A 14835-nucleotide genomic window follows, 5' to 3' on the forward strand; every position below is an offset into this window, starting at 1 on the left:
GTTTCTTCAAAGCAGAGCAGCGATGCCTACATCTAATGAATTATTTAGGGAAACAAGGCAAACATGACCGAGCAGCGCTCAAATATAGGTACAATAAAAGAGCGCACGTACGCTCACACTCAAGGGGAATGTCCTTGAGTGCAACCGTTCAAAAATGAACAGATGTATAATACATGGATGTAAATCTAATTTGTATGGCAGAAGACACGTACGCACACCTCTGATCTCCTCCACCATACACGAGTGCAGCTGGCGATAGACAATTCCAGACATGGCATGGAGTTTAATTGTCTCTGCAATGGCTGCTTTGACAACATAATTGTGGTGGTCAACATAATTGATACAAAGGTAAAGACTGATTTGCTTGCAAAATAGTGGACAGATGTTTTGTTAATGATCTCGGATTTCCAATATCATTTCACAACATTTTTCCGCCACACTTCAAAGACACCAGAAAAAACTGTTACAAAAAAATGGTGTAAAACATTCACATGCAAAGCTAACCGTGTTTACCTGATGGAGAACCGGAGGATGGACGTTACCCTCCCACGACTAGATTGTAGATTTATTTCTAGATTCCCCATCAAATCCATATCCAAATCCAATCCGTCATGCTCGGTACAACACCAGCTGCTTATTAACCTGTCTGTTATGAATAAATTCACATTGAAGTGTTAGAACACACTATTGACTACAAGTGTGCCTGCTGAGTTACCGTGTGCTGCTATAGATGTCATGATACTTGTCAGCCAATGAGAATTTTCTTCGATAATATTAATAAAATGAACGCACAATCACATGGGGCAACAAACTGCTACTACACTGCGCCATATGGGCTTTACATTTGAAGCATGTTGCACCACAAAGCCATTCCAAAGGGACTTTTTTCAATCAGCTGTCAAAGTCAAAACATGCGCTGACGTCACTGATGGAGACGCCACCACTATTTAGAATAAAGTCCTAATGACATGCAGTTTATCACCAAGTATTGATCACTATTAATGCACTGAATAAGCAAACAAATTACATCATATCCATCATCGTAGAGACGATCATGATTAGATTCCATTTTTGATTAATGACCAATATTGACCTCAAGTATAGAACCAATCCAACCACTATTCATTCATGCAGCGCCATTGCATCGCCTGTGGCCTCTGTAATATTTCCCCTGATCCTCCTCTCCCTCGTTTCTCGTGAACACGCCTCACCTTCCCTCAACTCACTCCTCACAAATGCCCTTTGAGACAGGCGCAGAGATCTTTATTCATTATCATAATCCCCTGGTCATGTCTCCTGAATACATTGCCATTTAAAACCAAGGATGCATGTATCATTGTGATAGGCCATACCCTAAAAAACAGAAGTGAACCTATAAGGAGGAACATTCTGAGATGTGGCACGTTTTCTTTTTTAAAATCCAATCAACAGTTATAGCCGCGTAGGAACCGAATGGTCTGGTTCAGAGAAGCGCTGAAGGCGCTGATTAATCAAAGGTGTTTTTAGGTTGGAAGATTCGGGCAGCTCAGTGGTTTCCTCTGAGTTATGAAAGGAGAAGATGAGCAATGACTCTCCATATACTGTGATACTTTGTAATGATCTCAAATGACTGAGGCTAATCTGGCATCACATCCTCAGTGCGATCGTGTCGTGACGGAGCCAGCTAAATGCTACAGGCAGTCAATTGAACGATCCCACTTGTCACAAAGGTCCTTGAATTCTGCCGAGCATATTTGCGCTGAAATGTTTCTATTAACCTGAAGTTCCATGCGAGTCAAGTGAATGAGAAAAATATCACACAGGTACATTTCCCAGCTGAGACATGATTTTAGTGTATCCCTTCATGTGATTTAAAGCAACACGCATTTCTGAAAAATTACCAATGACTCAAACAATGTGTAATATTGTTTTACCTTCAACGACAAATCCAGAGACGCATATTATTTAACTCTGCCTCTCTGCTTTGCTTCCTTAAGCCTGTTGTTTTCTTTGTGTTGTACATTTCCTCTATGGCTTGAGTTAAGGCTGCAGGATTATACTCAAAACGGTGATCATGATTGTTCTAATTAACATTCAGTTCATGATTATCACGATTATTCATGCATTTTGGGGGCAAAATATATTTTTTGCAGTTCCACATTTAAACTAATAGAGCACTTCAATGTTGACTCTTTTTCTGCAATGTATATTGAAGTATGAAAAAACAACATTGTCTAAATTTTCCATGCTACATTTTAAAGATAGATGCTTTAATCGGGTGCACTTTGAAATCAAAATGAAGTGGCAAGATAAACAATTTTAGGTACTCTCGTAAACAATTGAATCATAAACAGAATTTTCCTTTATCCAAACTGAGGTTCTAAGAGTAGATCGTAAAGCCCTTTCAGGCAAATTTGTGATTTTGGACTATATAAACAAAATTGACTTAACTTAACTATCCTCTGACCTCAGGGTTCTATGCTCTGATTGCAGGGTTCTATGCTCTGATCTCAGGGTTCTCTGATCTCAAGGGACTAAGATCTGACCTTGGGGTTCTATGCTCTGATATGAGGGTTCTATGCTCAGGGTTCTCTGATCTCAAGGTACTATGATCTTTTTTTAAACCCGCCTCACGTGTCATGGGCTTGATGTGCACTTCCAGCTACCGTGTCCCAGCATGCACGGTGAAGCGAAGTGCTCACTTCTTCATATGAAATTAATGGAGATTGAATTGGTCACTTGCCAGGCCATGATTGTGTAGTTTTCACTTTACAGCAAGTCGCCATGGTTGTAAGTCATCAGTGGCTGTGATTAATTCTTTTTGAAGACGCTGTAATGTGTGACACCTCAGCTACAATCTCCAGTGTAGGGACATGTATCATACTTTGAGTACTTTTAATAGCAATGAGAGTGAGGTAATGGCCCGAGGCAGTTCTTCGTGGGCAGAACCACCTATGAATTGCAAGCAGAGCCACAATGACATTCAATGCAATTAAGGCTAAAAAAAGGGGGGTCTGAATGTATTAGATTCATAATAATAATAATAATGATAATACACTTAATGTATATAGCGCTTTTCGTGGTACTCAAAGACACTTGACAAGACATTTAAAAAAATATTATATACGCTATACAATAAAAGCAGATAAATGAAAATAAGTACATGGAGCACACAGTCACACAATGAAAGCAGTTCTGAAGAGGTGGGTTTTGATTTGTGTTTTGAATATGGGAAGGTTAGTGCAGTCACGGATGATCATCATTTATTTCTCCCCTAACTTAAAAATCATCAGTTATATAGCATGAACCTGAAATGAACAAAATGTAGCCTTTTTAATGTGATGAGCATGGATGTACTTTAAACATATTACTGTAAGCATGGCTGCAGAGATGAAGGACTGATGAATAGGAAGGTCGTGAAGGATGCTCAAAATGTGTTTTAATATAGATTTCCCCTCTGTGGCTGTCTCCTGAACATAGTAAAAAGGGGGAATGGCCCTGTACTTGTATAGCGCTGTTCTACTCTTCAGACCACTCAAAGCGCTTTAACACAAGATGATATCATTCACCCATTCACATCCGTTCATACACTGATGGCAGTGGCTAACGGCTCATTATGCTAACATTCATAGAACATTCACACACCTACGGGAGCAATTTGGGGTGTAGTGTCTTGCCCAAGGACACCACATCGGCATGGACTAGCGGAGCCAGGGGTTGAACTGCCGATGCTGCTCACCACTGAGCCACAGTCGCCCTAGTGAATCATACGTCCTTATCGGTCACTTTCTTTGTGTGTGGCTGAGACAATGCGTAGGGCTAATAAGTAAGTAAGATAGCTGGAAGAAATGAAGAAATGGCTTCAGGGGCTTAGTCTCAAGTGTAGCTCTAGACCTCACAACCAATTTAAATAGAAATCACCCTATGGATTAGTCATGGCGTAAAAATAATGCAAACATTTTTGAATGAATGAATATATACTTTATTAATCCCCAAGGGGAAATTTTTTTTTCGTCATCAGTAGCGCCTTACAATTGAAGATACAAACACACAAGATAAAATAAAAGATCAAATATATAAAGAAGCAACAGGGATGAAAGATATATACAAATTAAAATAGTCATATATATATATATATATATATATATATATATATTTAAATATACACAATAAAATAGAATACAACTAACTGGAGAATATATTTATATTTACAGCCGCAGAGTATGTAAATATAAATACATACTCAAGCCATATCAGTTGGGCTATGATCATAAAAAAATGCAATATTTAACGCATCAATATGTCTTCTTTTTTTTAAGCAGAAACTGAATCGTTGGGTGTCTTTCTAGAGAATATTTTTTTATTTGTCATTATAGATTGTCTTCCTAATTCAAAGTCCTGAACAGAAAAAAAATGGAAACCTTTTTCTTTTTTTTCAGACCACCCATAATTACAGCTTATGGCTGTTTCATGCATGGTTGGACACAGATGAGCTGCAGATTTTCTGGCTCCTCACCTCAGTTTGGTCTTTGATTGGTTTGAAATACAGTTAGTATAGCAGTTATAGTGGCTCAAGCTGCCTCTGGACCAAATTAGTAAAGGAAAATTACACTCATATTGTGTTGTTGACGCTGCTACTATTGTTATTCTTGTAATTATTATTCGTAAGAAAAGCCTGCCAAGCTTCTGTTCAGCAAGTGATGACATTGTCATTTTTAGTATTGGCATTTCTTTCTTTCTTTCAAAAAGTGATTCATGAGAAACTCTTAAGCTTATTTGCCTTACAACTATAGGTAACGATAATGATGCTGTACAACAGCATGACAATCATCTATGAAAAACTGAGAGAGCAGATGGCAGAGGGGATGAAATTATTTTAATATACAGATAGAGCATAGCAACATCCGGGAGGACGCATTGTAACATAATTAGTATATTTATAATGCATAGTGTGATTACCTTAGTAAATACCTTGTGTTTTGCAATGTCAACACAATATTTCAGTAACTTGATTTCCATATGTAATGTCTCCACCATAATGAAATCAAAATGTGGTCACGAAACAAATATGTAAATTGAACATGAATTAGTATTACATATATATGATAATAATCGACATTGATCAACATCAAAAACATATTGTGAGAACATTTTTGGCCGTATCGTCCAGCCCTACGGATCCCTCTGTTAAACGACAAAAAACAAACTGAACAACATGTGTTCAGTTTGTTTGGCTAAATTTAGGAGTATATGACTGTTTGGTTTATAACTGGTTCTCAATAGTCTTTTAATTAGTGCAGAGTAGCGTGCACTGCATGAAGCTGAATTTGTATTTGGTTTTGTGGGAAGTGGTCATAACAGTCAGAGTCTTTAATACTTTGATTCTGTGAAGTATCAATGTATGATCAAATATCATTGTCAACTTACTTTATTAAAGAATGAATATGTTGCATTTAGCTCATCGCTGCTTCGTGCTGAAATAACTTGCCTGTGTTTGTTTGTTTTTGTTGTTTTCTTGATTTGGTCTCGACAGGTCTGGTTTTGCATGATATGCTTCATCTGGCAGTGCTTTGATTTTATTGGGTCCTGTGTAATAGTAAATCAAGTGATTGTTGAGTTGGGATAAGTTGCCTTCTCTGCCAAGCTTCCTTCACACTGAAAAGACTGCCAGCACTCTGCAATCTATCAAAGTGTATGAGGCAAACCTCTCTCACACACACACAGTAATGACACATACACTTTAAATGCTGCACATGCACACACAAATCTGGGGCTTGGCCTGTCGCCAAGCGCAACTCTTGTGACTCTGTGTTTGTGTGTGTGTGTGTGTGTGTGTGTGTGTGTGTGTGTGTGTGTGTGTAGAGGTTAAAATATCTGTACAGGGAGGGGGCCATGTATAAGGAAACTCCTAATGGCCAGCACAAAACGTCTCTCTCTCTCTTGGTCGGCTGCCATCACATTTCACTTTGTGTATAATGTAATCTGTATAATATCCCAGTCAGTCCTTTCAACCCCAGGAATGCTTAGACAGACGTTTTTACCATAATTGCCTCATAGATCAGGTTGACTGTGTGAGGCCACAGTATCCAGGTGCTGTACATCAGCTGATCACAGCTTCGGATAAGAGCCAACACTGCCTCTCAAGGTGAGTGTGTGTGTGTGTGTGTGTGTGTGTGTGTGTGTGTGTGTGTGTGTGTGTGTGTGTGTGTGTGTGTGGGAACAGGGGGCTGCTGCTGGATGTCAGGTTCTCTTGTGTCCTCCTTGGTTGCTTTGTTGAACTCCTGATTTGTGTGTCCCTGATATAATGTGCCATATCTATGTCAAGCTCGGCCTCTTCATGTCCCTCTGGACCAGCGAGGTCACGACAATTTGATCTATCAACACTTCCTGTCTAGGGCTGGGACGAAATATCAATGTGGAAATATATTGTATATGCCTTGCGATAAGTCATTGATACAATTGCACCAAACATCTATACTTTTTATAAAACATGTAGGCTGCTAAACGGCGGTGTTAGGAGAGGTAATAAGAAACTAGCTCGCCATGCTAGCAACTTTTAGCATGGCAATCAAGTGGCTACTCCAAGACCAGAACATTGTTGGTCAAGGAGAGTCCGCCTCGGCCCCATAAACAACACATTACTACATTTTGCATTATTTCACAGCGAGGATCCTTCGGCTTTCAACCGGCCAGACGTCTGGTGTGTTGTTAGCCGTTAGCAGCTGGGTGGGCAGCACAGTGCTGCTTGGCTAAACAACGAAGCTAACAGCTAACATCAACGTATATCAGGGCTCTCAAGTTTTTAAGACAGGTAAGAGTGACATCTCTCTCTCTCTCACTTCAGTTGTCAAATTCTGTGAACCTTACACCACAATAGTGAATGAATACATAATTCCTGCTTTTTAACTTTTAAGGGCTATTTGTACTTCTTCCGTGACAAATATCATGATGTATTGCAGATGATTATCTTGCAATATATCAAGTATCACAGAAACACTATATCGTAATACCATCATTATAGTGGACAACAAATCGAGATAGTATTAAAAGTTACTCCTAGTTTCCCATCCTCTACTCCATGCAACGCAAAAGTTGCTTTCACACAGGTTACCAAGTTTATTCTTTGTTCTACAGGCTAGAAATTTGTCAAAATGATCAGAAAAAAAACAAGACACATTTTGCAGAGCCCAATGTGACATTGTGCATTGAGTATAGTCCGATCAACTGTACCACAAAGTACAGTCTCCTTTCTCGCCATGAGGTTGAATCAACATCTTTCTAAAACTAAAGCAACGATAACTGATTATTATATATTTTTTGAAGTCAGGATTAGTTTTAAGTGAAGGTCTATGCAATGAGAGTGATTCAGCTCAAAATAAATGTAAACATTAACCGGGTTTATAGTCTTTGTTTAACCCTAACCCTAACCCCCTAACCCTAACCCGACCACCTACTATCCAGCCGATCATTAGCCTGTCTGGACCACACAATTTATTTTATGGTTTGTATTCTAAAATCTGATGGGGACTTGATGTGCCTTTTTATCTCTTGCTCTGTTTATTTTATTTTACTCAATTTTATTAATTTTAATTTTTTGATTTTTTTTAACTTTAACCTTTTTTAATCCAAACTTAGGACAAAGGAACACAGGACATATTTTTATATATTAAAATGAAAAAGTACTAAAAGAAATAACTTGAGCCTGTGTTTTTAAAAAAAAAACATTTCAACCGTGTCCCAAAACCTAACCCTAACCCTAATACTACAATCTAATTATTAATACACCATTCCTGGTTCCATTTTTAGTGATGTGGATGCCCCCTTAGATCTCAACAATTTACTTGTGGAGTAATTTCTTAACCATACAACTAAACTGTGAACACCCTGGTTGTAAAAAAAACTAAACAATTTGGCTTCAGCACTGAATGGTTACAACTTGTGAATTACTTATAGCCAAGAGACCGTCGTGGGGCACAACACATAACACTTCAGCTACAATGAGAGCTGACTGGGCATTTACGGTCCCTTTTTACGTTTTAAAAACCCCAGGACAGTCCTATCGAGACCGAGCAAAACATGAAACGGTTGGGCTGTTAACACTTAAAAAACAATTAATTAAGGTGTTAATCCAGGAGATCTGCATTTCCACTTGTTGTTGTAAGAGACCAACATAGACCCATTTTTGTATTTAGTCTCTAGTTTGTGATTCTGAAGCGTCATGAAACTGTGATTATCCTCGATGTCACAATTGTAATCACAGTGACGTCACGTTTTTTTTTTTAAATGGTCTCGCTATAATGAAATGGCTACAATGGGACATCATCACACATAAATACAATTGGGCTCATTGAATACAGAAGAGTCTCAGCTTTCCAGTCATACCAAATTTTCTCGTGGAACCCATTTTCAATCAGATATGTTGAAGTGAGAGGTCAAGGGGCCCCTTTGCAAATGACCATGCCAGTTTTTTCCTTGCCAAAGTTTCGCTTGACTTTAGGGTGTTATGTAGGCCCCCTAGCGTGACATATTTGGTACCATTAGATGCCTTTAGTCATGCAGTTTCATATCATACTTGCTGTAAAACCGAGCCCACTACTGCCTCTTAAGACAGTAATGACGACCGGGATCGCTGGTCTCAGAAGTCTCTGCTTTTCGCACTAAACTCTCATTGTAGCGTTTTTATCACAACTCCTCAATAGGGGAGCACTCATTTGTTTGTTTAGTGCAACAATAAATCAACATATTTAGCCAGCTGTTTTGTCCGGCATCGACATTGAAAGTATTACGATCCTAAATGAAATTTTGTTCGTACAGAATGTGTATTTATTTGTTATTTAATAATTTAAAAAAATCCAGGAATAGAAGAAATAAATTGGGGTTGATTAGTATTTGCCATCTGAAAGGTGAGGTGAGCTCTGTTTTGTAAAAGTATTTACTCCATGAAAAAACGTGAATGGAGGTCTCCTGGGTGTAATAATCCAAGCATCATTACTGTCTTTGGTCTCTCCCACCGGTACAGATCACTGTGACATACAGTAACTGCTTTCTCCAAGCTTTTTAAACCTCAGCATTTCATTCTGCTCACTGACAGTCTAAAATTAAATTATTTTAGTCCAGAGAGACATAACCCTGCTGGAACAGGGTTAGCTTGGGATTTTACCGGTTTGAAAACTGTATAAATCAGGTCTCAGCTGTGTCTCTGCCAGGTTTTAAGAACGACCTTGGGCTTAGCATACTGTATAAAAAGCCATTTAGCTGAATATTTGCCTCAGCCACAAATATAAAGCTAAGAGGAAGGGTGAGGTAAGGATAATTAAAAAGGGCAAATTAAAAGCCCTTCAGCAAATATTGGAACATTTGTAGCCCCTACAAAATACTGGATGTGATTGTACTGCATTAAAAGGATTTTCACATGAAAACATGTGAAAATATGAATGAGCAGAAAAGCAGCAAGGCACATTTAATAGCGTGGGCATCCATGAGAGATAGAACCATTGAAAAAAAGTTTGGCCCAAAGAAAAAATAATGTAAGAAATGTAGGTCCTCACTACATTGATTAAGTATACACTAATGCTTGAAAAGCACTGACAAACCACTGAGTTCCTGCTGTGAGAGATGCAGAAAATACATTTTCTCTTTCTACGTTTTCTCTTTCTATCTCTATTTTCCCCACTTTCCTTGAACTCTAATCCCATCTACCTGCCTTCCTCTCTAAGTCCTTCTCTCAGTTTGCAGCTCTTATTTATTTATTTTTCCGTATTGGCTTTCTTCATGCTTTTTTAAATGTCTGTCTTCCTATTTCTTGCTTTCATGTTCCCTTTGCCTTCTTGTCTTCAAAATGTCTTGCGCTAATACCCCAACTCTCACATACATACAGTACATACATACATACCACTGGCAGGCCGTGAATTTGGTATCTATGCCTGTGGTTTAGTTAAACAGCTGATCGCCTTTTTCTCTCCAAATCAATTCCACCTTGACCCAGTCTACTGCCATCATTGTTGAGGAAGGTATTATAATGGATGATCTCCTGAGCCTACCTCAAGCACTTTGCCTCTTGTTTGGGTTGTCACTTGCTTCACACTTGGACTATGCTAAAGCCCTAAAGCCTTACTACCTTTCCTAGAAAGAGTGATGCTTGGCTTGGGACAGGAAAACTCCCACCAAAACTGAAAACTCTTAAAAATCTCCTGTTGAGTTAAAACATAAATAACTGAGTATTCCACAATTGGCATTAGTGTACCGTTCATTGTTCTTTAAGGCAATCGGTTTGCATGCGTTTTTGAAGAAAGCCGAACTAATTTGAATTGACATTGTAGAAATGCATGAATACTATCACACACCAGCAAGAACTAATTTCCCCAAACCCAAATAAATCTTCCTTTAAAAGTCTTCGTCTCCAAAAGGCTCGAACTTGGAAGGTTTCTCCATTACAAGCCGCCTGATTGCATCGCCCTCGAGGCAACCTTGAGAAAACTACATGTTGAAACATCAAGGTGATGGAAGCAGTTGCTGCATTTTCAATGAAGCCCAATCCAAGTCCCAGGACACGAGTTGATCTAAGAGGATTCGGGTGGATATTAGCAAGAAGGAGAGGAACAAGATCGAGGAGCCCATTAGGTCAATCAAAGGATGACGTGGAATTAAGGATCGGCATTGTCAAGGACTTCCAACTGTCGAGTGAAATCAATTGCTGTGGGTCTAGGCATGTCAGGTCAAAGGAAATTTAAAATCGACAGCTCTACTGTGGAAGGAGTCAGCAGAAACTTGCAGAACTGCTGTTTTTTTAGTTTTTGCTGGGAGAGCTGTGAAGGCAGTATGAGGTGAACAGCAACCAGCTGGGAGCGAATTCAATACCCGCAACTCCATAGCTGACTCACAACACACTTTGTTTTATACAAAAGACTTTCTGGCGTGACTGGGCCTTCAAGGAGGCATTTTTGTGATTATTTTTATTTAGCAGGTAAAAAATACATACATTTGTATTCACTATGCTGCCATGCACAAATGAAGCATTGGCTGTTGAGTTCAAGAGGGTCTAACTGGGCATCCAACATCTGAATACTTGTATTTGAATTAGCAGGTAACCAATAAAAAAACTGATACAAGTTAAAAAAGGTCAAGTTGTTTTGGATTCCATTGCCACCTTTGGAGACTTAGGGAGGCACAAAAGTCTTGCCCTGTAACTAATTACGCTCCTACCTCTTTAGGTTTGGAAACCTGGTCTGTTTCTCTGCTTTACTCTCTGCCTCAATGGCTCAGTGGAGTTGTGGTGTCCCTCAAGCCTCCGTTCTGAGAATTAGTTATTCTGTTTTCTACATGCTGTCTCTTGGCCTGACCAGGTATCAAAAACAATTTCTACACTGACGACCTGTTATATATGCTGTGAAAACCCTCTGATGCTTAGAAAATGAAATAGAAAGTGTCTCTCCTGTATTACATTCTTAAAATATATATATATTAAGTAGAGTGTTGGGTATAGGGGTAGCCTAATATTTAATGCAAACCTGTTTTTATGATCAAATCAAAATTAATGTGATGTCATGTTTCTTCCAGTTTAAGATAACTTCTCAAATTTTTCTTTTAAATTGCTGATTTATAAAAATGTGCGCATGTTTTATCTATTCTCGGGTTGATTATTGTACTGGGGCATCAGCCAGAGCTCCCTCTACCATCTCCAATGGTATAAAACGCTGCTGCTTGTCTTATTGCTGGGACCAAGTGGCATGATCCCATCGCCCTGTGCTTGCCTCCAGACACTGATTCCCTCTCTTAGTTTTCAAATTGATTTTAAAATTGTATTGCTCACTTTTAAGGGTTTAAACAACCTTGCTCCTAAATACATTTCTGATTTATTGAGCTGGTATGTGCTCTCTAGTCTAGACCATTAAAATGTGGAGTTCTTTGAGTTTTAAGCACACATAACCCATGAAACACTGTGTACCAATGGAGTTTATGTTTGAGTTTCAGTCAACATTGTTGGTCAAAGTATGATCTTAAGTGGACATGTTGTCTATAGCTTATTTAGATTCACAGAACAACCCCAGGCCCCACCTCCAGACTCTCAACTACCTACACAATACTTGGCCAGGATTGTTTCTTTGACTTTCGCTAATACAATTCCAATATCTGAGGGCACTTAAAACCTGATTGTGCTTGCCTGGCTTTCCACACAGCCTGACAGTCTGATGCTAAGTATATTAAGTGATTTGCTCCTGAATTAATATAGTAGTTGAATAATCTAATTGGAAAGTGGTTACAATGACTGTCAGACTTTGTTAGACTTTCCTTCCTCTGCTCCCAGAGGAAATAAGGCTGTAAGCGCCCATAATGCAAAGAGGGAGAATCAGGGTATTAATCAAACGCACAGCTGCATTTCATCGGCTCATTGTTCTTTGTTTTGAGCATGCAGGTATATCTAAAAGCACTACCACAAACCACTTACTGTTACAGTGAAGCTGCAAAGGTTTCAATAACCCACCACTTCTATAAATCACTGCGCTATTAATGTAAATGGGTACATTTTTCATTGTTGGTATTGTGTGGCTAAATTTAAAACATGAACAACTGTTTCTTGCACTACTCTTGACGTATGAATTAAATATAAAGTCTAGATCTCATTACAATTTGAACCAAGAACCAATTTAGAAAAGTTTACTGCTTTATAAAGCCAAAACTTATCCGCATACTTATTATATATTTTTAATCATATAGTTTGCACATTAAAAAACAACAATTCTAAAATATTTGCTATCCAGTGCATACAAAGACACATTTTGCTACATGTACTCATATATACATGAATTCAAAGTAAACAAGTAAAAGAGAGGTATAAAAAGCCAAGTTTATAATCCTCTCCTGAAAACTCATGGAAAGACATCCAAAAACTGCATTAGGGTTTAGGGTTGTGGCAATATACCAGTATTGACGTTAACCGTGATGTTAAACACTAACTATGATATCATGTTAACAATACACATATAATATCGTGTAAACAACAGTTATGGTCACAGACTCTCTCACCACCTACCTCGACCAAAATAACAGACAAAACGTACAATAAGCAAAGTTTACAGAAATGAATTTACCTGAGGGCATCGTTATTCCTATTTGTATTTTTCCAGTGTTCTGCAGTTAAACTGAGAGACATGTGTTGCAGCTCTATGCTGTCCATCCATTTACAAAATATGAGCCATCATACAATGTGACACTTCATTATTAATATATTATATATTTGAGTGACGCTGGGTATTAAAATAGTGGAGTATTCCGCCTAATCTTAAGTAAGTTTTTAATGGCCATAATGTTGGCGCTCCTCAATCCTCTTGCTTTGCTTTTCACTGGCACAGAGATCTGTGAGGCGTCAGAGTTGAAAAGGATTACTTTCCATTGTTCAGTCAACTCAAGAGACTTTCTAGAGGAAATAAAACAATGAGATTATTCTCCTCACAGACTGGGGAAACTTTTGCCTTTACTTCTTAAACACATGCAAGGACACCCCTCAAGGTGAGGGACTGTCCGCGAGAGGAATTTATTAAACCAAAAAAAGCAATTACTATGAGTATAGCTGGCATCATGTTTTCACCCCCTGCTACTGAGGTCAGACATCAACATTATGACCTGTCCTATTCATTAGCGTCCATCAGGTGAGTTTGCATGGCATCACATGCAACTTTTCCTGTTGTATAAAATCCATGGATAGAAAGTAAGATGGAGTAATTGGTAGATAGTGGGTTGGACATATGAAGGATTGTGGTGTAAGAGATTTTTAGAAAACCACAGAGGTATTGAGGCTCATTCACATTAATTCAGTATGGCAGCGCGGCTCACATGCAAATACAAAAGCTACTGCAGCGTAAAATACATTTATTTGTCTGAAACTAGTTCAATATGTCATGTTGTTGTCAAGAAATCTAAAATACGTCTTGTTTTAATTTCAAATGAATATGTTCAAAACATCTCAACGTGATTAACTACGTGAGTTGTAAGAACAAATACCGGGATACATAGAAGAAGACTAAGTTCAGACTCGAAAAAAGTTGAATAAAAAATTGTCCAGATGGCCCTTAAACACAACCTGAATGTTATCCTCTTATTTCCTACTCATCAGCTGCTTGCTGAAGCCAAAGTTCATTGTTGCCCAATATCACAAAGCATGCCTCAGAAAGCTGTTCATCAAATAAAAATGCAATAAGCTGCATTAGCAAAACACACGCATGTGAGATCAACTACATACAGAGCCAACTGAAACAATAAAAACAGTAGCAGCATTTGCAAAACCGAAATTTAGTATTTCAGGGTAGAATAAGTGAGGTTGAAGGCCGATTAGAAGAAATGGGTTTTGAGTTTACTGAGACGTAGCTTCTCGAATTTGAGTAAGAAGATGCTTCCAAGGGGGACTTGGTAAGGGAAGTTGCACAGGCAGTCAGAAAAACTAGCTCAGCACACAGTGTTTGGACATGGAAAATATCAATATACTGCAATCACCACAGAAACCCATGTCCTGTCTCTTGTAGACAAGTTGATGCAGTAAGATTCATTGAGCAATTTATGGTTGCGACTATAGGCAGCGCACAACAAGGCAATCCAATACCGGTCTGTTGTTATTGCCTATATGGCTGGTGATTGTATATTTAACAGGCGTGGCCACGAGCTCGTACAGTAGTACAGATAGCCTGTACACATTTGCAAACACACACTCAGACACACTGTAGAGATGCTGGAAACGGTTGCATTGATTTGGTCAGGCAAACTGTAGCCGTGAAAATAATATATATTTTTCGAAAACTACCAGTCGTGGCAGATGCTTTTCTGCACTGCTCTGGCCTTTCTGGTGGTCTAACTTTCAACCCTCAA

This window comes from Taurulus bubalis, assembly GCF_910589615.1.
Source record: "Taurulus bubalis genome assembly, chromosome: 3".
Taxonomy (NCBI): domain Eukaryota; kingdom Metazoa; phylum Chordata; class Actinopteri; order Perciformes; family Cottidae; genus Taurulus; species Taurulus bubalis.